Raw genomic sequence first — 8,655 nt, 5'->3', positions numbered from 1 at the left:
GTACTGTAATGGGGCACAGCCAGGATCCCCCCAAAGGGGGATCTGTAACAGGGTACAGAACTTGGGGTGTCCAAGAAAAATAGAGGATATTGTTCCACCCATCCCACAAGGTGGGCTGCCATGAGCGATGGGAGATGTGGAGAAGGGCCATTGAGTTACTTTGCATATCAATAACAGGCCAGCTTCAAACCTGACAAGGAGCTGGGCCATTGAGAGTCATTTTGCATGTCAATTAACAGACGGATAGCTTCGAACCTCAAAATGCAAAGACGGTTATTTTGCATATCAGCAAAGCTAACCAGGAAGGTTGGTATAACTTGAACCCAGGATATAACTCACAGGCAGCTCCCCTGATTACACGTGTTCAAGAGAGCTCAGACACGGTTCGCTCCATGCCATGGGGAAACAATGCGAAGACCCTGCAGGAAGTAAAGGGGAGAGAGAACTCTTGCTCGTGGGCTATGAGAAGGTGCCACATGGCTCTGAATTAAGAACTGGAGATCACAGCAATGCAACAGATGGTGCTGGGAACCGCGAGAGGCTTGCCTACCTGAGTTCCAGACTTTTTCTTCTGAAGGGCAGTATCCCTGACTGGGCAAAGAGGGGAAAGCAGGACTGTGTGTGTTGGTGGGTGTTTTAAAGGGATTTTGAGATTACACAATGACATTTAGCCATTATTCAAAACCTGTATAACTTTTGAATAAAAAGTTCCTTTCCTTTTCACCAAACTCTGCCATTGAGAGCCATAATTTTTTAAGAGCAGGGGGCAAAGAACCTAGAACAGAGGGACCCTGGGGAAGCAGGGGTGTTGTTCTAGTAATAGTATCTGGGGCTCCCCTCCAGTGGGTCCACATTAGGTAACATGATTTCTTGGTCTTTCCTACATACCAGCCAAATCTTTCTTACCCTGCTGCAAACATGACCCTGACTAAGACTGTTTCCAAACAATGGACCCGTGGCGGGGGGCGGTGCCCAGATGCTATTACCAAACCAATGACCCCTCCCCGCCTTTCCCGGGGTCCCTCGGTTGTAGGTCCTTTGCCCGCCGCCCTTGGAATTATGGTTCTCAATGGCAGAGTTTAGTGAAAAGGAAAGGAACTAGTTATTCAAAAGTTATACATATTTGATTAATGGCTAACTGTTGCTCTTAGATCTCAAAATCCCTTTAAAACAACCACCAGCACACACACAGTCCTGCCTTCCCCCCGTTGCCCAGTTAGGTCACTCAGGCCAGTCAGCGGTACCGTCCTTCAGAAGAAAAAGAACAGAAGTCCGGGGCTCGGCTAGGCAGGCCTCTCGTGGTTCCCAGCACCATCCACTGCGTCACCATGATCTCCAGCTCTTAATCCATAACCATGTGGCACCTTCTCCCGGCCCACTAGCAAAAGTCCTTTCTTCCCGCCTAGTCTTCACATTGTTCCCCAGAGTTTGTGTCCCTTTGTCTCTCTCGCAGGCCCTGTCTCTCCTTCTTTCTCTCTGTTACATTCTCTATTAAGTCTTTCAAACCTTCCTGGTTAGCCTTGTTGAGATGCAAAATAACTCTCTTTGCATATGAGGAATGCAGATATCCTGTTATTGACATGCAAAATGACTCAATGGCCCTGCTCCTCTTCTGGTAAGAAGCTGTCCTGTTACTGATAGACAAAGTAACTCTCAATGGCCCTGCTCCAGGTCTCCCATCCTCCATGGCGGCCTGTCTTGGGGTGGTGAGAATATATTTTTCTTGGACACCCCAGTTTCTGGACCCCATTACAAATACCCTTTGGGGGCCCCAGCTGTCCCTGTTACAAGAGCACTGGCCAGGGAGTAACACGTGGAGTAACAGGCGGTGCACGCGTTACTACTGTTCAGATGCCATCATCACATAGACAGCATCACTGTGATGCAATCCACCAGTTCAGGTTAAGGAGGTGAGGACTTAGGTGTATATACAAGGACTGGGTAGCCATTTGCAGAGGGTTAGCATTATATGTAGCTTTCTGGACCACAGGGATAATGACACAAGAAAAAGGAAGGACAGGCAGCGCTAGGTCCACACTGTGGACGTCTGACCCCAAACAGCGTCAAGGGCACAGTCCTGGCCCAGTAAACCATGAGCACCAAGCCTGGCGCCCGTTCCTCCGCCAAGTCCGGCGGCTCGGAGAGGTGAAGCACATCCTGAGCCCCCCGACTGTGTTCACTTATGTGGCTAAGAAGTCAAAGTGCCAAGTTTAAGACGCCCGCTGAGACATCCCAGGTTGATTTTGTTACTTTTCCTTTGGTAGGGGGCGGGGGAGAGGGGGAGGAATGATGTACCGGGCTTAAGGCTAGAACAGAAAACAGTCATTGAGAAAAGCAGACAATAGAGTAGAAAAATTTAAATGAGGCATCCAAAAAAGTCTTAAAAGTCGAGGCCTCCTTCAACTCTACCAGCCGCAATCCTTCGCTGTTGCTCTGAAGGTAGCTCAGTGAGCAAGAGGCAGGACGGGTGCCTCACCTCACAGGGCAGCCCTCTGCCCCGAAATCGCCTCACACTGGCTCCTGCCCCTGGTGAGCAAAGGCCTTGCCTGCGGGCACCGCCCGCGCCTCTGAGAGGCTGGGCTGGGGCCGCCCGCCGGCCCGCCCGGCTCATTCCGTGGACTCGGGCGCCCCGCCGCGGCCGCCGACGTGCAGCGCTCCTGCTCTGGGAGCTGTCGGTCCCGGCGCCCGGTCCCCCGAGGCCTGGCGCTCGCGAGCGCAGTGCCTACCTGGCGGCCTGCTAAACTGCCAGCGTCCCCGAGGCCTCGTCAGCGCGCGGCGGAGCCCCTGTTGGCGACGTCGCCGGGCTCCCCGGGGCCGTGTCCGCGGCGGCCAGTTCGGCCGAGCTAACGAGCCCCGCGGGACTGCGGAGACGGAGGCCCGACGTGGCCACTCCGAGAGCGCCGCCGCCGCCGTCGCACAGCCGACTGTCGCCGCCGCCTTTCTCCCGCTTGCCGTCACCCGAGTTAACAGGCGCCCCCAGCTTTACACAGAGAGCCCCCCTCCCCACAACCCTACCCACGCCTGGCCACCAAGCTGCCCTCGAAAACTGCGCTGGGGCCAGAGGGGTCTCTCCGCAGCCGACCCCATTGCAAGTGGACCAGCAGGCCCCGGAGTCCGACCAAGAGCTCGTGCACCTTCCAGGGAAGGTCATAGGCCCCCTTTCAGCCTGGCCGTGTGGGTGCTCTGCCGATACTCGTAAAATTGACCGGGCTTGGGAGCCGCCTACTCACCGCCCTGAGCTCTGCTTATCAGAGCAGGACAATAATAAGGGAGTTGTAGTGACAATAATCTAACGCTTATTGCCCATTTACCATTTGCCAGGAATCATGCTGAGCTCATTATTGCACCAATCATCTCAGTCCTCATACAACACTGACAGGACTTGTCATTTGTGTACCATTATTCCCATTTTACAGATAGGAAACTGAGGCCTAGGATCACATGACTTGCCAAAGCTCTTTACTCGAGTTTTCATAAGTGTCTTCCAGGGGTCACAACCCACACAGTCCTCAGAACAAGGGATTCTGTGGCCCAATAATTTGGAGAAGCACTGGACATTGTATCTCCCTCTGCTTTATGAAGGCTGACAATGCGTTTTAGCCAGTTAGAGTCTCTCAGAAAAGAAAATTTTACTTTGGTTTAATTCAGTGCTTACCAAACTTACTTGGACAGGGCACCTCTTTTTTAAAAGAAACTATTAGTGTGGAACTTTGTTCTACAAAATACACTTTGGGACACACTTGCCTCCTTGGTCTCAAATGAAAGAACAGAGGTAGAAGTCCCTATAAACTGCAAAGTGCTTTAGAGTTATGAGGGCATTTTTTTATTGTTGCCATCATTGCATCATCATGTTCCTTATTAATTTTTTTATGGATCCTCTCCATGGCCCTCTGGCCAGTCTGTAGTGCTGAACAATAATAACTAACATTTACTGAGCATTTCCTATGTGCAAAGAATAATTCTAAGTGCTATGTGTGTACTAACGAATTTATACCTTAATTCGTACCCACCTGAAAATAAAATAATATATGATCATGAGTAAATTAATAATAGATGCAAAATTTTTAGGGAAAAAAAGCACTTAGAAATACTACAAGTACTTGCTAGAATCATTATCCCATTTTACAGAGGAGGAAACTGAGGTACAGAAAGATTGATCACATCTAGATCATACTGATGGTAAGTGGATTGGAACCCAGGCAGCCCCGGCTCAGGGCCTATGCTGGTGCCCACTGTACATTCTGCCTCTCTGCCTGAGATGGAGGGTAAACCTGGATCTGGACCCTCAGCAGCAAAGCCTGAATCCCCTAAGAGCATCTCTTCCCCATCTGGGACCACCTCCCCCTATCCTGACCATCCCATCTGCCTGTCTTAAGCACTGCCACAAGCGGCCTCATGGGAGAAGAAAGGGGACAAAATTTGGGGTTAAACAACCCTGGATTGGACCCCAGACCCACTATTTACTGACTAGGTAACCTTAGACAAATAACTTAATCATTAGTTTCCTCTTCAGTAAAAAAAAAAAAGTGTCATCTACCTAACAGGTTTATGAGAGGATAGACTAAGAAAATGGATATCAAGCACTTAGCACAGGGCCCAATCCATCGTAAACACTCAGTAACTGATGGCCCCACACCTACCCCCATCCCACCTCCTCCAGGAAGCCTTCCCTGACTGTGCCTCCCTCCATCCCCAGGCAGGTCAGAGCCCCTCTGCTGTGTTCCTGGCTTATCCCCATCTCAGCCAGCCATACCCCCAGTCTTGAGGTCATGACTTTATGTGTCTCTCTCCTCCAGAAAGTGGAGCTCCAAAGGTCAGTCTTGTTCACTGCTCTATCCCCAGAGCCTATCTCACCAAGCTCAGCACATAGTGGGAGTTCAATTAATGTTTGCTGAATAAATGATAGAATTATAGCAAGAAACACAGCTAATATTAATTTTGCAGAGTCCACTGTATATGGCGCCCAGTTCTAAATATTTTATATGGATTCTAACTCATTTAATGCATCAAATATGTGAGGTAAGTACTATTGTTATGGGGAAACTGAGGCACAGAGATGTGCTTGGTAAATAATGGAGACAGGATTGGAACCCTGTCAGCCTGACAATGGAGCCTACAAGCTTAGCCATAATACATGAGGTAAACAAATGGCTGCCTACCTACCCTCAGAGAGTTACTGAGGCCAAAAGATACCAAGGGCCCCACATGTGCACAAAAGTTTATTGTTACTTGAGTTCCAGAAAAGGAGGGAGTTCAGGTTCAGGGTCTGCTCTTTCCAGGCCTCCGTTTCCCCACCTGTGAAGTAAGGATTGGCCTTGATAACAGCAGAGGTCTTACAGTGTTGGTGGTGCCTGCCTGCCGGACTAGGGAAAGGGAGCTTGGGTCAAGAAAAACCTAGAAACAGCAGGAGGGCAGCTAGGTGGGCCAGCCAGGGGTCAGGAGAGCAGGGAGGGGCCCCACTGCTGCCTCTGTGAGCACTCAGATCAGAGTTCACTCTAATTCAGCTAGGCTCGTGTGATACAAAAATTAAGGGCAATAATGGCCATTCAAGTAGCCAGCACTTTACAGTTTGTGTTATCTTACCTGGGCCTCACACCAACCTTGTGATTATTACCCCTGAACAATAAGGCCTACAGTGGCCTGGGGCTTGCCCGGGGTCCCACAGCGGGTCAGTGTCTAGACCCCATTTGACCTGTCTGTCACTGACCGATCAATTGAAACTACAGCAAGTCGTAATCTAGAAATTGCTCTGGCTCTTTAAGGAGGGAGCTAGCAGGACCCAGGTGGCATTGCTGGGCCGCACTCAAGTGAGAGAAGTCGCCATTTCCACTCATTAAAAGTTTGGCCAGGTGAGCAAAGTGGGCACCTGGGGGCAGGCAGTTATCCTTGGGGCCCAGGCCGCAGCTGGACCCAGTGTCAGGCCCAGGCCGCCGTAATTGGGCCCCAGGTGTCCTGCTGAGCCCAGGTCTGCAGGGGAGCCTCACAGGCCACGGAGGTCCAGCTCATTACAGCCTAATTGGTGGCAATTCCCTCAGCCAGCCTCAGGGGCGGACGGATGAGCTCAGAGTGAGAAAAGTTTGAGCTTCCACAACTTTCTCCCACACGGCCACAACTTTCTCCGTAGTGACCCAAACTTTCCCAGCCCTGGGGGGCACCGAAGTCTCCACTGGTGCCCAGGTTTCTCCAGGCTGCCCAAGCCCAGGTGCACCAGCAATATGCTGCTGTCACCGCTGGGGCTGGCATAACCCTCGGTCGCAGCTGAGGCCTGAGGCGCCTGCAGGCTCCCCAGAGTGCCTACCGGGGTCCTCAACCTAGTGAGAGGGGCCTAACTCTATCCTCCACTCCCCACCCAGGCCCGGGACACTTTGTGAGACAGCAGGCCCTCCATACCCGGGGAATGGGCCCTGGGCACTCCTAGGCCGAGTACAACATCCCTGAAGGGGAAAAAATGCCTGGTTGTCAACCTGACCATAGGCCCAGTCCAGGGAAGTTCACAGAGGACGCTCCTAACCCCCTCCTTAGCCCATTTCCTCCTCACACCAGCCACAGGAGGGATAAAGAGAGGGTGATGCAAAGATGATGATGACGGTAAACGATAAACAGTTACTACTTCAGAGCTGAGTGTCTTCTCTGCAACAGCTTGTTTATTCTTGAGATAAGCCCAGGAGGTGGCAATCTGACCCCTGTTTCATAGATGAAGAAACTGAGATTCAGAGAGCTGAAGTTCTCCCACCTCATACAACCTTTCCCTGTAGAAAATATTAGCTTTGACATGAGACTAATTTGGGCTGCAACCCCTGCCACTTGACTAGCTGTATTAAGTTATGCACATTATTTAACTTTGTTGAGCCTGTTTCTTCATCTGCTAATTGGGAACATTATCATATCTATTTCCTGAGGTCGTGAGGTTAAAGACAGTTTGTCTAAAATGCCTATCTTAGTCCTGGCTCAGAGTAAATGGTCACTAAATGACTGTGGTTAATACACTCTTACAGTTTGTAGAGTGGAAAATCACGGGATTTGGAGCCAGCAATTCAAAAGAAATACATTTGCTCCCTTAACCCATGCCAGGCTCCGTAGCAGGCCCTAGAGTTCCCAGTGTCAGTTAGAAGAAGCTCTCATCAGCAGGATGAGACCAGGATAAAGCGCAGTGGGAGGGAAGACCGGTCAGGGGAAAGTCTGAGATGTCACTTTAGCACTCCAAGCCCAGCTTTAAATGCTGGAGCAATACGGCCCCACAGGGTTGTTATGGGAACCATGTGTGACACTGTAGGTAAGTATGGTCTGCAATTCCAGAGCCACAGGAAATACCCCTAACATTTTACAGATGAGTAAGTTGAGATACTGGGACCTCAAATCATTACCAAAGGTCACCCAGCTGGCGGTGGCCAAGCTCCAGGGCTTTTCTGCCCAGAGAATGCTCCATCCTTCCTCAGCCTTCCACCTTCAGTCACTTGCCCCACAGCATCACTGTTATGCTGGGGCTGGACGCCTAGCCAGGGGGCCGGTGAGACATGGCAGGCAGGCCCTGCCTCTTCCCAGGGAACTCACACCTGAGGATGGGTAAGAAAGCAGATGTTCAAAATACACACAGAAAGAACGCACAGCACAGGGGCATGTGGAGGGAGTGGAGGGTAACAGATGCCTCCCCACTTCTCCCTGCTCCGACATGTAAACTGTGAGCCCTCTCTCTCTTTGGCTTTCTTTGCTCCCAAATAAACCCACAACCTATGCAGAAACACTTTGCTATAGACACACAGCTTTAAGACCACAGCCACCTTCCAATTAGATGGGGCCCCACGATCTCTCTGAGAGAGAAATTCTCAGTTGTTGTCCACTCCTTAGGAAAGGTCTGAGCTCAGTGGTCCCAGCTCTGTGAGGGGTAATCATTATGGGGCTGGCGCCAGATAGCTCCCTTCCCAGGCAGGCCTTGACCTGCAGTGGTGGAAGAAGGAAGCTGGGTCTCAGACCTCCTAGGACCCCAGAATCATTGGTGACCACCCACTTCACCTGCCAGAAATAAGCAAACCTGCAGGAGGAGTTGGGGACCCTAGAGGAGGGAGGAGGTTAAAAATCTGAATGGGTGTCTGAAGAAGTAACCCAGGTTGGCCCAAGACCCTCTGGGGAAGATTTGGAGAGAGCTCAGAGAAGATAGAAACACACACACACACACACACACACACACACACACACACACACACACACACACAATGTGGGAACAGCAGCAATGGGGTTTAGAATCAGATGACCCAAGTTCAAGTCCCAGCACTGCGAATTCCTGACTGCACAGCCTTGGTCAAGTATGTGGCCTTTACCTGTTCCATCCTCCATAAAATTGGCTAGGGCCAACCAAATAGCATTATTGTGAGGATTAGAGAGAAAATCTAATATTTATAGATTCTACACTGTATGTTAGTAACTGCTAAATTAGGCACAGACATTATGTCATTTGGTCTTCACAGCATCCCTGTGAGGCTTTGCTTGTTCACAGCTATATATTAGACATAGCCGACTAGGTGCTCAATAAATACGCGCTGAATGAATGAGTTAATGAAAATGGGGTTGGTGTTATACCCATTGTTCAAGGGAGCACACTGAGACTCAAGAGGGGAAGCAACTTGCCAGCATCACACAGAGCCAGGTCTCTTGCCCCAG

Source organism: Pteronotus mesoamericanus, unplaced genomic scaffold, assembly GCF_021234165.1.
Source record: "Pteronotus mesoamericanus isolate MK-2021 breed Mesoamerican mustached bat unplaced genomic scaffold, CSHL_Meso_final contig_590, whole genome shotgun sequence".
Classification (NCBI taxonomy): domain Eukaryota; kingdom Metazoa; phylum Chordata; class Mammalia; order Chiroptera; family Mormoopidae; genus Pteronotus; species Pteronotus mesoamericanus.
This window is presented reverse-complemented; position numbering follows the sequence as displayed.